The sequence below is a fragment of the Diabrotica undecimpunctata genome, chromosome 9, assembly GCF_040954645.1.
Source record: "Diabrotica undecimpunctata isolate CICGRU chromosome 9, icDiaUnde3, whole genome shotgun sequence".
Classification (NCBI taxonomy): domain Eukaryota; kingdom Metazoa; phylum Arthropoda; class Insecta; order Coleoptera; family Chrysomelidae; genus Diabrotica; species Diabrotica undecimpunctata.
This window is the reverse complement of record NC_092811.1, coordinates 33714106-33736543: the sequence shown is the minus strand read 5'-3', so window position 1 is coordinate 33736543 and position 22438 is coordinate 33714106. Positions and strand designations below refer to the sequence as shown.

Sequence of the window (22438 nt, the reverse complement as noted above, 5' to 3'; positions counted from 1 at the left end):
GACCAACTTCTTTTCCTTTTATGTGCCGCCAACGCGTACCCTTAATTCCTCCGTCACAGTTAGAAGTGGAGCGTGGCTTCTTACCGTTTTCCCCCAGAGTTTCTGCTGATTGCGCCGTCTGCTCCACGTGTTAAAATGGATCATGCCATGTGCAACCTCCTAACTCAGCTCAATTCTTATCGCTCGTGTGTCGCTTCGTATTTTGTATTATTTCCCAACGAAGGTCTTCACATTTCGTAATTTTTAAACATTCGGGCTTGTGTCAAAACTAGGTCGAATTGTTATTCTTTGTTTAATTTGAAATGTATACGTTAAACTGTGTCGAATTTATTCTTTATTTAATTTGGAGTATATAATGATTTTTTTTTAAATAATTCTAATTATGTATTCTTTTCTAGGCTAACTACCCCTTATTTTGTTTCTTTTATTTTCTTGCTATGTTGACTTGTTACATTCCGGGCTAACTGATTAACGATTGCATTTGGGGGGTGGGGTTGTTTCCCTTGGGTATGTGGCTGATACATTACAATACAAGCATTGTGTCTTCAAATACAAGTGAAAATTGAAGTGATTGATAATATTAAAAATGTTGTTTGTAATTGTACATGTAAGGCTGGAAATTCAGGAAAATGCAAACATAAAATTGGCACATTATTATATATTTTTCGGTAAGTGATTACATAGTGATTTGATAAAAAGTAAAACAACCATTTTGCTATAACTTCATGTTTATAATTCCTTTTTGTTACTTACAGGCATCCGATGGAAAAATTGGAAAAATTAAGCACCAGAGACATCAAGCAACAGTGAGGATAATTAAAAAAACATAATGTGTATGAATCTACATACAAGCCATAAAGGAACAAGGTTTGTGGCGCAGGTGTTACAATTTTGAGTTGTATAGAAGATTTGGAGAACCTGACGTTGTAAAATTCATTAAGGTAGCACGCCTCAGATGGATAGGTCATGTAATCAGACGAGAGGAAGATGCCATAGTCAAAAAAGTTTTTGACCGAAGAGGGCCGATCGGACAACGAAGAAGAGGAAGACCCAGACTTAGATACCAAGACAACCTAGAAAATGATTTGAAGTCTATCGGAATTAGAGCATGGAGAAGAGTTGCCAGAGACAGGGGCGAATGGAGGATTGTTCTGAAGAAGGCTTTGGCTCATAAAGAGCTGTAACGCCACTGATGATGATGATGATGATAATGTGTATGAATCTAGCAAAACCAGCAGAAACTGCCATATTGAAGATATTACTTTCCGGAGTAGAAGATTCATAATTAAGTCTATCTTTAAAAAGTGTGATTCCTAAAAATCAAGACACATAGTTCTATGAGAAAGAAATGTTACAGATATTCACATGTCACAGTATTATTGGTAACAATAAAGTTCTACCAGGCTTTGCTGATACATGGGCTACTGACATTGTACTAGAATATGATTAAACTATATTTTATACAAATAATGTTGAAGTAAGCTATAGTAATTCTGTTAAAATGTGTTTAGCTACGCTAAATTAAACTGGAGAAGCGTGGAAAACCCTTAGGGGACTGAGAGTAACTGGAAAAATTTTTTACCTGGTAAACATAAAAACCCAAATTAGCCACTTAAAGTAAACCAATTCTGTAATTCCAATTTTAAAGCTAATACTGCAAAATTACATGGGAAAAAGTATGAATCAGTTGCTTTAAAAATGTATAAAAAAATAACTTGAAGTAAAGTTGAACATTTGGGAATTCTTATCTCATATGATGTACCATGGCTGGCAGTAAATGTCGATGGAATTGTTTCAGGAAAATGTTGTGTAGAAATAAGGTGCCCTCTGGCAGGCAAAACAAAATCTGTGCAATCAATTTTACGTGACCTTAAATATTTATGCGTAATTGAGGAAAATAACATTACTTTAAAGAAAAACCATATGTATCATAGACAAGTACAATTGCAAATGTTATCGAACTACATATATGTCATTTTGTAGTGTTTTCTTTATTCGATAAGTCCACACTTATTATTAAAGTACCATTTGATGTAGAAGTTATAAAAAACATGTTCAAAGTTTTGGTAGGCGTATATTTTTACAACGTATTTATAGCTTAATATAGTTTTGTTCCAATTATATCGATAAAAGACTTTTTTTTATTTATTTAGAATTTCCGCATCAACAATTAAAGGTTATTAGCGGGTTTTGCAGATTTTACAGTTGTTATTAAATATACTAATTACAAATTGCGTATTAAATTACAAATAATAAATTACCAAATTACAAAATGATACATATAATATAACTTAAATTTTGTGTAGTAAACGAATTTGATTGTATTATACATTACAGTTTAAAATACCTTTAAGTTTCTTTGCTTCTTCTGGTACGTTGTTGATGGCTCTTTCATAGGAATAAAGAGGACATTCAATCAATATATGTGGAACAGTTATTGGACATTCACAATAGGAACATTCAGGTGGTAGTTTTTTTGTTATGAGATGCTGGTGAGTTAACGCTGTATGTCCAATTCTTAGTCGGTTTATAATCACCTGTTGCATTCTGTTTTCTGGATATTGTAGTTTAGTGCCAATCCTAGTTTTAACGTTTTTAAGGTTAGCCTTATTAGAATTCCACATTTGTTGCCAATTTTTTACACAGTGCTGTTTAATAATGAGCTGGATATCACTGAATGGAATTGTAGTCATTATTTCAGTTTGCTCGTCAGTAGCAGCTTTCTTTGTTAATTCATCTACTTTTTCATTTCCTGCGATACTTGTATGTGATGGTACCCAGAAAAATTTAACGTTCACGTGTCTGTTTTGTAGGTGATAAAGTGTGTAAAGCATGTACTGGATATATTTGCCTTAAGCTCTGAAGAACAGATAAAGAGTCAGTAATGATAAGAAAGTTTGAGCTTGCATGACTCTTACACATGTCTAATGCTTTTAAAATGGCGATTGCTTCTTCCGTTAAAATGCTGCAGAATTGAGGGATGCGAACTACATATTCAGACTTTCCTAGAGTAAAGGACTCTGCATGTCCGTTTTCAGTTCTTGACGCATCAGTAAAAATCTTGTTATAACCAGTGTATTCTGATATCCGTTCTTGATATAATTTGTTAATGATTATGTGATTTGTGGTACTCTTTGGATAGGTCGTGAGAGATATATCCATAGCGGGAAAATTAATAGTCCAGGGAGGTAAATTCGTTGTGTAGGATAAGAATGTGTCAGCTGCTCCATGTCAAAACCATATCTCGTTAAACGTTCTTTAAGGGGTGGATATTTAATTTGTTGATGGCAATGAGTAGATGGATATATTTTGTAAAGAAGTGGATAGTTTGTGTTATTAGGGTTGGAAGACAGTCTCGCGGCATAATTTAAAGAAATGTGTTGTCTTCGTATTGATAGGGGGGATTCATCTAGGATAACCTGAAAACTTGAAACAGGCTAGTTCGGTAAGCACCCAGAATAAGTCTTAAACATGTGTTTTGTATAATGTCTAGTTTTTTAAGAATATAATTACTCGCAATTGAATAGCATATTGCACCATAATCCAGTTTACTTCGTATTATTGATTGGTATATATGCAGCAATTTTAGAGTGTCTGCTCCCCAAGATCGGTTTGATAGCATTTTAAGGAGATTTATTTTAGATTGGCAGGATACGACTAGCTTTTTAATATGTTCTGCCTATGTTAGCTGACTGTCCAGTCTCAGGCCATGAAAGTCAATGCTCTCTACTTGTTTTATGTTGATACCATTTAGAGTAAGTGTTGTTTTGCAATCAGTTTTTCTTTTATTGAATACGATGAAACGAGATTTATCACCTGAGAACGTAAAACTGGTTTTTTGGGACCAGTCTTCTAGTTTATGCAGAAATGATTGCAAATTTTTTGAGGCTAATGTAATATTGCAGCTACTAGTATATACAACTAAGTCATCTGCATACAGATCTGCTTTCAAAGGTAGCTTTATCTCTTGAGCGATATTATTAATTGCTATTAAAAATAGAGTGGGGCTTAAGGTTAAGCCCTGTGGAATACCGTTTTTAAGACATCATGTTTTTAAAGTAATTACATTCACACGTACTTGGAATACTCTATATTATTCATAAAATGTTTTACAAAAGCAATAAAATTTCCCTGGATACCCGGTTAGACATGGTTTGTAAAATGTTGTATCTCCATGCAGTATCAAATGCTTTATTTATATCAAAAAATATGGCAATTAATTTCTGGTTATTTCTAAAAGACTCACATATAATATTGTAAATAATAGCTACTAAGGCATCATGAGTTAATCTGCCTTTTCTGAAACCGCTTTAGATATGGCTTAATAATCGTTTTTTTTTTCAAGAAACCATATTAATCTGTTATTTAAAATTTTTCTAGTAGTTTTCATGTATTATTTGTAAGAGAAATTGGTCTATAGGAAAGAGGGTCAGTTATTGATTTGAAAGGTTTTAAAATGGGAATAATTGTTGATTCAGACCAGATTGATGGAAATTTTCAATAAAAGACTTGTTTTATAAAAGATTGTTTTATATCTTATAGGTACTTTTACTTGGAAAAAATATTGACACTTCACTATACTTACATCTAGGTATTGGTACAGAAAGGTTAACAATCATCATCATCACTGGCTCGACAAACCTTTTTGGGTCTTGGCCTGTTCCAGGATTCTTCTCCATTCTGATCTGTTTCGTGCTTTTTTTCTCCAGTTTTTTATTTTTAAGGTTGTTATATCATTTTCTATTTGTTCTAAGTATCTCGGTTTCGGTCTTCCTCTTGTTCTTTTTCCTACTGGCATCTGTTTGAATATTTTGTTTGGTATCTCGCCTTCTTCCATTCTTTCTACATGTCCTATCCAACGCAGCCGTCCTATTTTAATGAATGTTATAATATCCGGATCCTGGTATATTTTGTATAGTTCAGAGTTGTATCGTCTTCGCCATATTCCGTTTTCTTTTGTGCCCTTATATATGTGTCGCAAGATTTTTCTTTCGAAGGTGGCTAACAACGTTTCCTCTCTTTTAGTGAGTGTCCAGGTTTCTGAGCCATATGTGAGTACCGGTCTTATTAGGGTTTTATATATTTGGCATTTTGTCTTTCTTGCGACGTTATCTGATGTTAGGTGTCTAATTAAGCCATGGTAACATTTATTTGCAATAAATATTCGCCTCTTCACTTCCTCCGTAACGTTATTATCAGACGTGACTAGGGATCTCAAGTCATCATTCAATCTTCGCTTATCCACTGCTGGACATAGATCTCCCTCATAATTTTCCATCTATTTCGATCTTGTGCCTCTTGCATTCAATTCCTATGACAACGTTTTAGATCGTCAGTCCAACGTGTTGGTGGACGACCTCTACTTCGGTAGGCATCATCTCTTGGTCTCCATTCCAGTATCCGCTTTGTCCATCTATTGTCTGTCATTCGAGCCACGTGACCTGCCCAGTTCCATTTTAGTGTTGCTACTCTCTCTACTGCATCAGCCACTCCTGTTCTTTGTCGTAGCTGGCGATTTGGGATCTTGTCTCGTAGTGAAACGCCCAACATAGCACGCTCCATCGCCCTTTGACACACACGGATCTTTTGAACTGTTCTCCTTGTCAGGGTCAACGTTTCGGCACCGTAAGTTAACACTGGCAAAACACACTGATTAAACGTTTTTCTTTTAAGGCATGTTGGTATATCAGACGATTTGAAAATATGGTTCAGCTTGCCGAAGGCTGCCCAAGTATATAGTATATAGTATATAGTATAGGGATCCCAAGTATATAAAGTTTTTTACCCCCTCTATGTTGTATTCTCCTATTGTTATATTTTGTGGCTGCCTTATTTCTGCATTTTTACTTACCTGCATATATTTTGTTTTGGTCTGATTGATTTTAAGACCACTATCTTGTGCAGCTCGTTCTATTTGGTTGTATGCCGTATGCCTCTATCATTTCTCTTCTTGATCTTGCGATTATGTCAACATCATCTGCAAATGCTAGTATTTGCACGCTTTTATTAATGATTGTTCCTCGTGTATTGACTGTTGTGCCCCTCAGTATTTTCTCGAGTACGATGTTGAACAAGATGCATGATAGAGCGTCTCCCTGGCGTAGTCCCTTTTTCACATCTATTGTTTCCGTTAATTCATTTTGTATCCGGATTCTACTTTCTACTTTTAGTTTCTACTTTTAGAGATTCTTTTATCAGTTCTATTAGTTGTGTTGAAAGGTTAACAATACCTGAAATAATATTTCAGGCATTGTTAACAGAGTCAATATAAGGAACTAGGAATAAATTAAATCTTGCTTTAAAAATTTTAAAGATTTGTAGCCGTTGTATAGTTCTTTCAACGTTTACTCTTGCTGAAGCAATTTCAGCAGTACAAAGAGCATCTTGCATTGATAATTGTTCTTTTTCCCAAAAATGGCGGTCTTATTAATTCGATTTTCTTTTCAATGCAATTATTTTATATCAAAAAGCCCTTATCTACCATTATAGCATCTTCATTTGGTGTCAATTTGTCCAATAATGTTGATTGAATAAAAATTTCTTTGTCCGAGATACGGCCACCTTAAACAGAACTTACAAATGTAATTAAACCAGATGGTGCTATTCCAATCATAACTTTTTATGTCATTACACGACAATTGAGAATGTAAAAGTAATTCTGTGCAGTCCAAAATAATTCTTGTTTTATGAAATTTCTTAAAACTAACAGGTATCCTATTTTTAATCTCTTCGTTTCCTGGCCAAAGGATTGCAGGTTTTAATAGTTCTGAAAAAACTTCCACTATTATCTTAAAAAAATTTCTACATGTGTTTGGCGAGACACTAAATATAACAGAAAGGCAAAGAAAAGTGAAGCCAGTTTTTGACTTACCAAACACTAGAACAATAAGTTGTTTTAGCTGAAGCAATAATGGCGTCGAATTTTTGTTTTCTAACAAACTAGCAGCTTCACAAATTTTTTCCAGCAAATTTAGAGTGGGAATGCATTTAAATCGCGTTTTTTTTGCATCTAATCCTACAAAGTAACTTTTTTGCCATGACTTAATACAGATGGGGTCACTTCTCTTCTGTGCTGATATTCAGTGAGTGATCCCGCTGTAACTTTGGACTATTTCGGATGGCTTCTAAAGCAGCACTAATCGCTGTACCTGTGTTAATTTCGATTTCCTCTTCCGTAATTGTTGACGTGTGAAATGTGGACATTTAGAAGATTGTTATGGATTCCATGGGTAGATAGAGTCACGAATACAGAAGTGTTAAGGAGAATAGGCAGAGAGAGGGAAATGGCAAATACAATAAAAGACAGGAAATTGCAATATCTCGGGCATGTGATGAGAAGCAAAAAATACAAAATCTTGAGACTCATAATTTAAGGAAAAGTAGTGGGTAGGAGAAGCGTAGGAAGAAGACGCGTTTCCTGGTTGAAGAACCTGAGAGTGGTTTGGTTGCAGCTCAAGGCAATTGTTCAGAGCAGCTGCCTTGAGAGTCAGAATAGGCATGATGATTGCCAACCTTCGTCACGGAGATGGCACTTAAAGGAGAATTGTTGACGTTGGATCTGAGTCAATCATTAAATCTTTTGAAATAGATACTGTACTAGATAGATCTTTGTATTGAGGACAACAATTTGCCCAAAGATCGAATAGGTAGATTCTCAGATGGAATCTCAGATGGATTCTCGCATCTAAAAAATAAGTAAAACGTTATTTCAATGATTAAGAAAGAACCAGGCTAAGACAATATTACCTAAATAAATTTCCTATCAAATATGATTTATCTGGAAAAAAGTAATCCTATTTCTTAAAGTGTCTGCTGCATATATATACATTCATGAATTTTGTCATAGGTTTCGCAATACGAAGAGCTACTTGCCAGATTTTTCGTAATTTCTCGTCCTCTGGAAAGTAGTGGAGATGTATATATTTCTATCTAATATTTAAATTTTGTTTAGTTAATATTAATATTTTAATACTTAACCCTTAAGTACCATGGCGGCGTCAAAATTGACCCCCGCGTTTTTAATGCCAAGTTTCGCTACCGAAACATAGATTGAGCATTGCGCGCTTTCTGCAAATCTTTGACCGGTAGGTGATTTATCGATCTACGAAAATTCCTTTAGTTTATCTGTTACTACTGCAGAGTTAGGCACGCATAGGGTCAATTTTGACCCGCTTATGGTATAAGTGTTTCTAGTGCAATTAACGAGTAATTTGAAATGGCGGGGTGTAGTCGCAATAAACGTCCTTTGACACAGAAAGAACTTGAAGAGGAGGGACAAAAAATTATGGACAATGGACTAGATAGTGACAGTGAGTTTTTAGAGCAGGCTAGTGAACACAGTGATCACGAAACAGACAGTGAAGAGGAATGGGACGATGATGACGAAAAAAATTGGCAAATTAATAATTCCGAAACTGGTAGTGAATATTCGGGTGAAGAAAGTGATATAGTGACTCAAGGGATGTGTTTTATGGCAAAAATAGGTACAAGTGGTCTAAAACTTCTCCCACCTTTTCTCGTACACGTAAGCATAATTTAATTAGTCATTTACCTGGTGTTATTGGAAAAGCTCGAGCTAGTATGCCAGAGAAACCAGTTGATGCTTAGGAATGTATTATTAGCCACCATATATTGCAAGAAATTCTTGAGAAAACCAATAAACGAATAACTAATATGGCTTCTAAATATAATTTACACAATTTATCGTGTCAATATACCAATCATCTTGACATAATTGAATTAAAGGCCTTCTTAGGCTTATTATATTTAGCTGGGGTATTTAAATCCAATAATGAAGATTTAAGGTCTTTATTTGCTACGGATGGTACTGGCCGTGATATATTTCGAGCAACCATGTCACTAAACCGATTTTATTTTTTGCTTGGAAGCCTTTGTTTTGACGACCCAGCTACTAGACAAGAACGTATTGCGCACGGAGATAAACTGGCAGCTATATCCAATATTTTTATATATACTGGAAAAGATACACGCAGAGCAAATCCAAAAAAGTTATCCATCCCCACTCTAGATGTTTTGACACTTATTCCACCAATTTCTGGTAGAAATAGAAACATAACAGCAGATAATTGGTTTTCGTCCATTGAGCTCATAAAAGAACTAAGGAGCCATAAAATTTCATATGTTGGAACTCTAAAAAGAAATAAAAGAGAGGTTCCTGCTGAATTTCAACCCCAAAAAAACAGGCCACCTAATTCTGCCTTATTTGGTTTTACAGGAAGCGAGAGCCTTGTATCTTTTGTTCCTAAGAAAAATCGTGCAGTGTTGTTAGTGTCAACTATGCATCATTCCAATACAATGGTTAATGGAAAACCAAAGATTATAAATTTTTACAACGAGACAAAAGGTAGGTGGGATTCATTGGATAAGAAATGTGCATGCTATAAAACTGGCAGAAGAACTCGTAGATGGCCTCAAGTAATATGGTTTCGCATTTTGGACATTGCAGGATTAAATGCTAACGTAATTTTTAATGGAGTTCAGCAAAATCAAATAATGGAAAGAAGATCGTTTCTAGCCACTTTAGGTCAAGAACTTATTAAGGCCCATTTAACTCGTAGAGCTCAGCAAACTTGTTTACCGAGAGAAATTCGTAGTGCCATTTTTAAAGTTTCCGGACTTCAGGAACCAATGCCTGCCGCAAATCGAGAGCCACAACGACGAAAAAATAGGGGAAGGTGTAAAATATGTCCATATTCCAAAAAACAAAAGAAAGAAAGCTCATGGTGCGATAAATGTCGAGATTTTATTTGCAAAAATCATTCCCGCATACAGACGTTATGCATTCAACACAGCATTCAACACAGCATAAGCTGTGTTGAAAATTAAGGTAAAATCATGCTTGTCATTTTTGAGATACGAAATCTAAATCGATTTTTTTTATTTTAGGTAGGAGCTATGATACCTAGATTTCACCATTGGATATAAAAAAACTGCACATTGTTATTATTTTTCTTATAAATAAAGTTATATCTAATTAACCAAATTCGTTTATTTTTATATAAATGTAAAAGTAGCTGTAAACAAAATAATTTAAAATAAAACAAGTTAAAAAAAGAATATTTTTTGATACAAAAAACAATGGGGGGGTCAAATTTGACCCTGCCATGGTACAAATGTTACTATTTTTGGCCATGGTAGTTAAGGGTTAATCTAAAGTAGTCGCAAATTCCTGAAAAATACTTTGAATAGTTTTAAGCAAACATATTAATTGTTGTCTGTATTTGTTTTACCTGTTTTTTGCATAAATGTAAATTTGCTATGTCTTATCTTTAACTAACATTCCCACATTGTTAAATAAATGATTTTATCTAAGTATAAAAAAACAATTAAACATTAACAACAAAAATGCAATAAATTTAAATGTGATACCCTCGTAAATTAATAGTCATATCGCCCCCTATTTTCCGTTCCGTGTGACGGTCCGTTATCCTTATCCCTTCCAATAATCTTGCAACCGCGTGTTCTAACGATGATGTCTTTCACTCTTTACCGGTTCGCAGTGTATTTTGTATAGGTTAGGATGTAGAAAATTCTTTAATTAAAATGTATTAAAAATCTAGGAAACCTTCTGATCAAAAAAAATATTGTAGTGAATCATTTAAAACTAAAGTGAATCTCAGTTCAACAATATCTACAAAGAGGACGATACATAACAGTAAGTTTCATCAGCTTTCTACTGTTTATTTTTAGATTCAATATAATTGCGTAAACGGGAATCGCGAATTATGGTCAGGATCGGAGTAAGAAAATTTTCATTATATTTTTTTAAGTATTTTTGAATTGGACAAATGAAACATTTGTAGCTCCCCATGTTTTGATTTTCCTGTTTTATCAATATTTTTACTTTGTTCATCTGTTCTTTGTATTTTTCATAGACTGATTTCTATTTAATATACATTTTCCATATACTTCTACTGATGATTAAAATTCTTTTTTCTTACCTGCTCGTCCGTATTTTATTGCCATTTATATTATTCAATCCACACACCTCTTCACCCACTTTGAATCGTCTTTGTGTAAACAAAAATTCATTTATCTTTTAAACTTTTAAGCTTCTATTTCCTGTACGTATTCATTTATTATTTGCAAATTTCTTCTTCTTTTTCTTCTTTGTATGTAGACATGACTGTCTGTTTTTCAATGTGCCTCCAGTAAGTTGTCGTTCCATCGTTTTCGTGGTTTTCCTACTGATCGTCTTCCTATTGGGGAACCGTCTCTTGCAGTATTTACAACTCTATTTGTTGTCATTCGGCTTATATGATCGTTCCATTCTACTCTTCTCTTTCTTAGCCAGTTCTTGATGTTCTCCACCTTGCATCTATGTCGTATATCTGTACTTCTAGCTCTGACCCATAGTGTCTTACCATCAATTTTTCTAAGTGTTTTCATATCTGCTGTTTCTAACATCATTTTTGTCCTCTCGTGTCAGGTCTTGCTTCTGCCGCATATGTCATTATTGGTCTGATGACTGTTTTGTAAATTCTGCTTTTCGTTTCTTTCCCGATATTTTTATTTCTCCATATTGTTTCATTCAGGCAGCCCGCGGCTCTGTTTGCTCTATTCACTTGATCTTCCACTTCAGTTTCGAGCTTTCCATAACTAGATAATGTGATGCCTAGATATTTAAACTCCATCACTTGTTCTATTATCTGACCTTCCAACTCCAATTTACATCTTAGTAAATTTGCTGTTGTAACCATGCATTTTGTCTTTTTTGGGGAAATTAACATGTTAAATTTTCTGGCGGTTATATGAAATTGGTGCAGCATACGTTGTAAATCATCTTCACTTTGATAGAGTAGTATTGCGTCGTCTACATAGCAGATTATTTTAAGTTGTTTTTCTCCCATTTGGTATCCTTTTTTAGTTCCTACTTTTTTTATTATTTCATCCATAATCAGGTTGAACAATAGAGGACTCAGGGAATCTTCCTGTCTCATGCCATTGCCAGCTTCAATAGGGTCGGTTAGTTCTTCTTCTACGTTTACTTTTATTGTGTTGTTTTGGTAGATATTTTCGATCGTTTTGATTATTCCTAGAGGTATCTCTCTTGCGTACAATAAGCGGTTAACTTCTTTTAATTTAACCCGGTCAAATTCTTCTTAAGGCCCACGAAACAAAGATTTGCCGGTTTGTTGTATTCTAATGATTTCTTTTGCACTTGCCTCATTATAAATATAGCGTCGATGCGTGATCTTCTCGACCTAAAACTTTGTTGTTCTTCTGCTAGTGTTATAATTTCATTCAGTTTATTTGTTATCATGCTTGTTATGATGTTTGTACATTTATAAAATCGTATGTGGATTCAAGGTTTCAACGAGTCAAAATTGGTAGGTGTTTATCAGATAAATTTCAGGCTACATCTGGTGTTCCCCTAAGGGAGCAACTTAGGGCCTTTGTTTTTCTTAATTTTTGTCAACTCACTACCACAATCTCTTAAATTTTCTTCTAGTTTGATCTATGCTGATGATTTTAAGCTTTTTAAGACTATACATACTTCAAATGATTGTCAGTTACTACAGGAGGACCTGACCTCAGTTGTGGAATGGTTTAGGGACAACAATATGATCTTGAATATTAAGAAGTGTAGAGTCATATCTTTTACTCGCAAAATCGACTACATTCAAAATAATTATAGAATTGACAATTGTGTAGTATCTAGGAAAACCAAATGTAAAGATCTGGGAATATACTTACAGGCTAACATGAAATTTAATGAACACTATATAAATATTGTTAATAAGGCTTACAAAATATTGGGATTTGTAATAAGAAATTCCAAACACTTTAGTATAAACACAACCATTAGACTATATAACGCTTTAGTCAGACCAAACTTGGAATATGCATCAGTGGTATGGACTCCTGAAGCCAAAGTTCATATTAATCATATAGAAAAGGTACAAAAAAGATTTCTAAGGTATTTGTACCTTAAGAAATACAATGTGTATACTCACCTTACGCCATCAAAAGAGTTGCTTTAAATATTTGGCTTGAAGTCATTAGAGCAAAGAAGAAACATGCATTGTGTTGTGTTTATTCATATCATTAACAATGTTAAATATAAGACATGTGTGACAAAGGTCAACCTAAGGGTAAACAGTAATGACCTATTTTCTTGTAGTCCATATAATTGTTGTGCAATAATAAACTATATGCAATATCCGTGTAATGAGCTAATAAAGATCTGTGATATAAACCTCTTTACCTGTAGTGTAAGGGATATTAAAAAATGTTATGAATATATAAGTAATGGACTGAATTTTAAAATTTTATTAACTTGTGTCTTTTTTTTAATGTATTTTACTTTCTGTGTTTTTATTTTGTACTTGTGTGTATATTGTAGTTTTTGTGTGTATATTTTTATACCAAGTAATGAGCACTCTTACATGTAATTACTACCTAGGTGGTGTTTGTAAGTTTTAATAAATAAATAAATAAAATCAGTTTGGTTGTTAATTTTAGTGTTGTGTTTAATAAATTAATTCTCTAATGTTTCGGGTTCGATTTGTCTTGCTTTTTGAAGACAGGTATTAGGATGCTTGATCTCCGCTCTTGAGGAATTCTGTTTTGTTCTATTATTTTTTGGATTACTTTTAATAGTTGTTTGGACAGGTCTGGTTTTCCGTAGTTTAGGATATAGTTCGGTATTCTGTCCTCTCCTGGTGATTTTCTATTTTTAATTTCCTTAATGCTTCCTTTACCTCTTCCTCGTCAATATTTATTTCTTCGTTTGTCTTCACCTCTGGTGTTGGTGGTTCATTATCGTCATCTTTAGCAAATAAGGATCGAAAGTAGTCTACCCAAGCTTCCTTCTAAATGTGTTTTGTTTTTATTAGTTCATTAATCTCTTTTCTTTGTCCTATGATCATTCTGCATATTTTTTTTTGTGTTCCGTAGAAGTCGTCAGTTCTCTCGTACTCATTAAGTTTCCTTAAATTTGACCCTGTCAAATGCATTCTTAAAGTCCTAGAAACATAAATATTCCGGTTTGTTGTATTACATATAATGATTTCTCTTGCGCTTGCCTCATTATAAATATAGCATGGGAGCATGATCTTCCCGACCTAAAAGGACCCTTAAGCTAGCGGGGACACATGAGCGGAATCCAATTTAACCTACGTAATATTTTTTCACCCATTTTTCACTCATTTATTACCACCCTAATAATTTTTCACCACCAAACCCCCGTTAATGGGAGCGATTCTGCTGGCTTAAGGTTCAAGATAGCAGAATTAAAAAAAAAAACTTTTTGTTGATGGCATATTTTTTCACCCATTTTTCACTAATTTATTACTACCCTAATAATTTTTCACCACCAAACCCCCGTTAACTGGAGCGATTCAGCTGGCTTAAGGTTCAAGCTAGCAGAATTAAAAAAAAAAAAAGCTAGCAGAATTAAAAAAACATATTTATAATATACCACAGTGTTTTGCTAGGTTTTTACGAATTTATTACCATCCTAGTAATTTTTCACCCCTTAACTACCCCTTGTGAAAAGTCAATAATTGTGTTAGATTAAAATTTAAGGAGAAATTTTTTTTTCAAATTTACTGTCCACTACTTATAACTGAAATAAAAAAGTGTTTTGTTAAGTTTATACTAAACTTTGACCATCCTGATAATTTTACTCCCATAAACCTATTCGAAAACTTTCCTACTAGCTGAATATTTGAACCAGCAAAATAAGAAAAAAAACATATTTTTGAAATACCTCAGTATTCTGCTAAGTTTTTACGAATTTATTACCAACTCAGTAATTTTTTATCCCTCGACTAACCCTTAGTGGAAGTCAATAGTTCTGCTACATTTAAATTAAAGGTGAAAAAGTTTTGTTTTATAATTTTACTAAATACTATTTATGAATAAAATAAGAAACTCTCTGGTTAGTTTTTACTAAATGTTAACCAACTTCACCAATTCCACCATCTACACATTTACGCTGGTTGAATTCAAAGCAAATCTGTTCGGAAATATGAGATACTACAGTGTTATGCTAGATTTGTACTAATACATTACCATCCTAGTAATTTTTCACCCTTCAACTCTATGAGGAGTCAATAATTCTACTACGTTAAAATTTAAGGTGATAAAAAATCTATTTTTATAATTTTACTGTATTCTACTTGTAACTGAAAATATAAATTGCTTGCCTGGTTTTTACTAAATTTGATCCACCCTTATAATTTTTGACCCCCTAACCCTCAGTTAATGGGAAACATTCAACAAGATACACATTGACGCTAGGTGAATAAAATATCTTTTTGAAAACACAAGAGTGCTCTGCTAGAATTTTACTATATTTTTACCAGCCTAGTCATGTTTTTCTCAACTACCCTAATTGAAAAACATTTTCAAATGTTATTCTATACTAACTAATATTTATTTTTTTTTTAAGTTTAAATATTAAAAATATGAAAACACTTTATTCCAAAAACTATAAATTTTACCTGTTTTAAAAAATTGACTCTGATTCGAGTGGTATTACATGGTTAAGAGAAATCGAATCGTTAGTCCCTTTTATGAATATAAAATAACTGAAATCAAGTTGAGTTTTAGTATAAATAAATACAATGGAATTTTTATATTTCACAGAATAAATTACCAGGTAAGAAATATTCAAATTGAAATAATTTTATTACGTCTATTACATTATTTATCTGATTGTAAAGGAGGGTCGTCGGGACCGTGCGCACCTATTTTTAAAAGATTTGTATTCATTAGGTAGATGAAAATTTGAAAAATAATTTAGGTATTTAATATTTTAATATTATTTAAATAAGAAGAGTATTAACGATTGGTCAAAACATAATTTTAAGATTAGGTGTATAACATAAAGAATTTATATTGGAAAACATTTTAGGATAATATAAATATTTTAAGTAGGTATATTCAAATGAGACCGAAATTACCGGTTGGTCAGAACAGCTGATATAGATTATTTGTGTAGTAAAATAAATTTATATTAGCAGCATTTTAAAAATTTAAAGATATTTGTATTTTAATTCTTTGTCGATTTTTCATTCATTGTCAGTTGAATATAGGTAAAAATTAAAGGTTATTACAAAAAAATATTAACTTATTTATTTTGTTTATGGAAATGTTTGAAAGAATCGCCCACGGAGAGATCTGGTTTCTCGGCACAATCCACTCATAAATTGGGTTTTTTCTTTTTTTTTAGGATAGGACATACTCTGCATCTTTTCGTTTTCGTTTCGCGTTTGTCCGATTTATTAGCAATTATTTATAGGTAAATGTTCGCGTGCGATATTCCGTCTTTCTTTGCTTTTTTATAAATTAATTTACGAATTAATTCTAACCTTGATATCGTCTCTTATGTCTTTTGTTTCGTATATTGTTTAAAACTAAGTCTAACTTTCCACGGTACCATCGATTCATCTAGCGATAATTCTTTTACTGGATAACGCAGAGCAGTCATTTTATTATTAAAAACTCTATAACTGTTCTTATTCTATAAAACCGATCTTCAGGAATAACATTCGGTCCCATTGGATTATGGATGAAGATTAAGCACCTTAAAATTATAAGAAAAAGATCTCTTCCGATGTTTCTAGAGAAGATAATTCCCATAAATACTAGAAATTCAAATAAGGAAAGTAGTTTACATCTTTAAATGCTAGAATTTACACAAACACCAACTTCACCAACTTTTTTATATGCTAAACATTGCAATATTGTTGTTTAGTACATTGCCTATTTTTTAACAAAATTTTACAACTTAAAAAGGGATCATTCCCGTGAGTTGGCTGTATATCATATAGTTAAAAAACTCGAACATTGAAGTAAAACACTGTTATATTTAATTAAATTTTAAAAATCCTAAAGGATTAAGTTCAAAACGTTTTCGGACTTATCAGTCCATCTTCAGTGAAAGTAGTACTTTTAGTAAGTAATTAATAAGTAATAGGTAAGTAGTAATTTTTAATTAAATATACCAATTATTACAACAGAAGTGTTTTTCACACACACACACTCGCACACACACACCGTGTAAATGTATTGAAGTATTTTTGAAAAAACAAATTTATTTAATTTTTGTTAAAGGGGTAGTAAGGGGTGAAAAATTACTAAAGTCGTAATAAATTCGTAAAAACCTAGCAGAACACTAGGTATGCGGTGAATTCTAAGCTGGCGTGGAAATGCCGAGAACTCAACAGACTGGCGGAACACAACAGTAGGATTTTTCCAACAAACCACTTTTGTTCGATTTTAACAGCCAGGAAACTCTTTAGCATCGATTTTATGCGCATGCTTTGACTTTGCACCGTTCAATTGCAATTTCAAAGTGAAGAGACGTTTAATAACTGGTTATTCGTTTGAAATCTGTCCATTTTTTTACAATATAGGCCAAAAAAATATAGAAGAAGAGTTGGTTATTTGTTATTTATCACTGAACACTTGTCTCTTTTTGTGTATTTTTACTTACTTAACTTAAAAATAATTAACAATAAATAGTAATGGAAAACTTTATACATTGTATATAATAATATAAAAAATACGGCTGGAAGAATTAACCTCACTTGGAAATCAAAATAATAAAACGTTCACGTGAATTAAAATAAGAATATTTTGCTCGTACTATTTAGTTGGAACGCCAAAGAATTAGTGTTATGAACGTCATAAACGGTAAATTTTCAGTTGGAACGCATTTTATCGTACATTTTACGGTTTCTCAACGAGTTGGAACAAATTTGGTATTACAGTGGAAAGGGCTCCAGTTCACCGAAGAATACAAGCCAATGGAAGAGCTGATGAAGTTGCTAGAAGAGTTTCAGCTACAAAATACTTCGGCCATAGCCGGCCGTAGGAGTGCTAAAAAGCATGATCCGCGACTGGAAAAACCGGAATCCGAAGGCAATGTAACTTTCACTGAGCAATAAATTCGGTCAAGCATATATTGCAAAATATATTTTGGACAGACATATGTTCATAGAGCTGAAGTACTACGGAAAACAAACAGGAACTAGCTCAGAGTCAAAACGGGCTTTCCTATTGGACGCTGGACTGCACAAGTGAAGGAACACCTGCATATAATGGGGCTGTTTCGTGGAGAAGCTACAGACTCTGTAGTAGAGAATCTGAAACAGAAAGAACAGAATCTGTGCAGAATTCCGGACTTCTAAAATGGTACAAAAATATATTCGGCTGTTGTATTATTGTAGTACTACCGACTTATAAGAGATAGCTTCCGAAAAATTACTGTCAATAACCATTGCCTTCTTCTTAGGGTGCCTGTCGGTTCCGAACGTTGGCGATCATTCTGGCTATGATGACTTTGTTGGTTGCTATACGAAATAGCTGTGTTGAGGTCTTTCTATACCATGCTCTCAGGTTAGCAAGCCAGGATATTCTTCTTCGTCCTGGAGCCCTTTTTCCTTCAATTTTACCTTGCAAAATGCATTGAAGTATCTCGCATCTGCCTTGATTTCTCATTATATGTTCCAAGTACTGCAGCTTGCGGCTCTTCACGATGTTGACCAAATCCGCAGTTGTGTTTATCCTCCGCAGTACTTCTTCATTGGTAACTTTGTCTGTCCATGGTATCTTCAGGATCCTTCTGTATGACCATAGCTCAAAAGCCTGAAGTTTTGATAGAGTTTTCGCCTTCACTGTTCACGTTTCTACTCCGTACAGAAGTACTGAGTACACACAACCATTGCCATGTTTCTAATTCTAATAGATAAAACTCGCTTCTGTAATGTTCAATTCCGCATATATATCCAGTAAACTGTACAAGTGAAAACGATAAAGTAAATTTTTAACGGGTACAAATTATTTTGTCATTAATGCAGCAATTTAAATAAATTATGCAGCTGTCGCTAAAGCCTTACTCAATTGTAGAATGATATTGATTTGTTTTGACTTTCATTAAAACACTTTATAAGCCGGCACTGAACAGTTCTTTGACCGTAAAACCCCGAATTTCCGATATAAACAAAGAAATTTACGAACATTTCATGTCACGACACGCGACGATTCATGCCCTTTTTATTATGTTTAACTTTTTGCATACTATTATAATAATATTTACAACAGCAATTTTTGTATGTTTATAGCAATTTTTGGTAATATTGATTAAATAACCAACACGGGCGGCGCCAGGATTATTTTCAGGGGTGTGCATCTGCTTTTCAAGGTGGTGCATTTGCATTTACACATACTGTTAATCAATATGAAATATAGAACTAGACATGTATAGCTATGTACCTACTTTCTTTCCGGACAAGAGGTGCAATTGCACCCCGTTGCACCCCGCTGCCGGCGCCCTTAGTAACCAATAAATAAAACACCAGAATTTAAAACATTCTTTGTACAGTCATAATTTAATTAACATAATTAAAGTCAAAAAGCAAAAGACAGTTAAGATTTTATTTCACGTATAGGGAGCTTGCGCATCCGTTTATATGTATTTCAGCCCAATAGGCCTCATTAGAACGGCTTTCGCAAACGCTCTGAACGTGAAATAAATCTTTTCTGCCTTAGGAAGCAACTCTAACATGGCTTCGTATAGACGCAATGTAGCGACATCTGATAATAAAATCTTAGACTAATTTTCGAAACCAAATTCAAGAATTTCGCTTTAATCTGTGCCTTCTAAGAATTGCAAGGGAAAACAGACGTTGATAAAGATGTTAACAGAGACATGGAGAATCTAAAAATTGCACTCCACAACATATCTCCTCAACTAAGCAAAATTCTTAGCGAATTGGTTTCTAGTACTCGTACAGAGTATATCGAAATAAAAAGGAAAAGACAGTTAAGATTTTATTTCACGTATAGGAAGCTTGCGCATCCGTTTATACGTATTTCAGCCCAATAGACCTCATCAGAAGGGCTTTCGCAAACGCTCTGAACGTGAAATAAATCTTTTCTGCCTTAGGAAGCAACTCTAACATGGCTTCGTATAGACGCAATGTAGCGACATCTGATAAGATGTATATAATAAGTCAAATGTACGTCTGTTACATAATGGTCATGTAGGGAGAACTGCCAATGAAGTTATTGAACTATTATTTAAATAAACTGGAAGACAAGTTTCATGTCGCATTGTGAATGGTACGTGATACGACATAAGACATAACTCTAATATATGACTCTATTTATTAGATATAACTCATTAACTTATTAGATATAACTCCATTTCATGGTTTAATAAAACTTTACCTTCTGACCCATAACCACACCTTCTCTCCAGGGGTTAATCGGCATCCTGGTGACAGCTATGCTGACTGGTTACTGCCATTGCGATCATCATTCAGCACTCCAACCACCTTAACATTGTATGGTTATGTATGTTATATATTACATCATTTGCTTTGATTTTCCATGTTTTAAGCCATTTTTGAACTTTGTTGTCATTAATTTGCAAGCTATGTGATGCTCCTTGCGGATTTATATGTGATGCAAGAACAGCTGTGTCATATTGATATGTGACAGTTCTAGTTAATCTGGTAGTTGGTAAGTCAGTAGTAAATAAAAAATATAAAACAAGGTCAATAACGCTTCCTTGGGGTATACCAGACTTAACTTTGAATAGCCCGGACGGGACGTTGTGAGTTTATAATATAAACTGGCATAGCCAAACCATTTCAGTCTTTGTTTTTGAATCTCTTTTGAGACTGTTGCCAACCCTAGATTTATATTAGATTAAGAGAGGTGGCCTTTTGGCCTATTCCACTGCGACCTTTTCAGATCTATTGTGGTCCTCTAGTCCTAGATAACATTCTCTAGCCTGAAACTTTTTATAAAGTCTAGTAGCTTCGAGACTGTACCTTCTATGTAGCTATTTGCCGGTGGATTTTCTTCTCTTAATGCAAAGAACCGCACCTTTGCCAGACTGTCACACTGACATAAAATGTGCTCTGCTGTTTCTTCTTCGAGGTAACAGAATCTGCACAGGTCATCATCTGATAAGCCCATCAGCTTAAAGTGCCTATTTAGCTTACAGTGCCCTGTTAGAAGACCTACTATGACCTTAACTGTTTTCCTGTCTTTGCTTATTAGGTCTGCCGTAAATTTTGGCGAATGTTCTGTAATGAACTGTTTCGCCTGTCTTTGTCCTGGTGAATTCCTCCACCATTCCAGAGATTTGCGAGCTACCCACTTCCTTGTAGCCGTTCTTGTTACTGATTTAGCAACTCCGCAGAAGGGTTCCGGTCCAATGAATGGCAATGATGAGCCTTGTTTGGCCATTTCATCTGCTTTTTCATTGCCCTTATGACCCTCGTGCCCCGGTACCCAGGCTACCGTAACCTTGCTACGGTCTCCTAGTTTATTTAGGGCACACACGCAATCCCATACTAGCTTAGAATTGACCTCTACAGAATTGAGTGCCTTAAGCGCTGCCTGACTATCTGTGAAGATGGCAACTGAACAGAACGTCTTTCCTGCCTTTCTATTTCTTCCACGCAGTGATGGATTGCAGTTATTTCCGCCTGGAAAACTGTCACAGCCTTAGATATACTTACCTGGAAATCTATCCCTTGATTTGTCCCTACTATGCCGGCTTTCACACCCTCCGATGTTTTTGAGCCATCCGTGTACCAGGTAGCAAAAAAAAACCGAGTTTATGATATAAACTGGCATAGCCAAACCATTTCAGTCTTTGTTTTTGAATCTCTTTTGAGTCTGTTGCCAACCCTGCTCCCTAATCACATTCCTGATCCTGTTCCTTCTAGTTTTACCCAACACCTACCGTAACATTTTCGTTTTAGCTACTTCCATCCTCTCTCCCTGAATGTTCTTTACAGGCCAAATTTCACCGCCTTACATCAACGTAGACTTCATCACACTTTTGTATACCTTTCCTTTTAGTCCATCGCCGATTTTTTGATCACACTTGCTCATTTGCTTCGATTTAATTAGCGAGTAACCCTAAGTTTAGTATTTTGAAGCTCCAAGGGTATTTTTGCATAGCCAGCAGAAAGTTGTTATAACCTTTTTGGTATATTTTCTTAGTAGGCTACATTAAGTTTCTTAAGTTGCTGCAATATGTGATTTTTTTGCATATTGTAGAAAATTTGTAGCCTAATAAAGGAAGAATTAGCTCCTTAGCTTCGAGTCTTTATTGTATCTATTAGAATGTACATAATACTTTCCAACAAAATATAATTCAACATACTTTCCTCGGAATTAAAGAAAAAAAATTTACCAAAAATTTGGATCCCAATTATTAAATCTTGATGAAATATCTTCCTATTTTTTTTTTACCAAATACAACACGTGGTAATTCTCATTACAACAAATTGTGGCTTAATCTCATGCAACAAGAAAACAGTTATAATCTTTTTATGGGGAACAAATATTTATTTAGCAGTAGTACCCATCTACCCATTGAGTTGGTATTTCGGTAATCAGTATTTGCTTTTTTTCGTATTATATCTAACAGGTTTCCTCA

The 22438-nt window shown here is 34.0% G+C and overlaps 1 protein-coding gene across 2 annotated transcripts in view; it reads left to right on the top strand.

The window, feature by feature from the left end:
- LOC140449788 (ATP-binding cassette sub-family C member 4-like) overlaps window positions 1-22438 on the top strand; it is a 138012-nt gene that overhangs the window by 52369 nt on the left and 63205 nt on the right. Inside the window, exon 1 of one of the 2 annotated variants that reach the window (XM_072543138.1) lies at window positions 10492-10675. The exons of the other annotated variant lie outside the window; for it this stretch is intronic. The gene's annotated coding sequence lies outside the window, so the exon portion shown is untranslated. Of the gene's footprint in view, window positions 1-10491; window positions 10676-22438 lie in introns of those variants that run through there. 2 annotated transcript variants of the gene reach the window in all.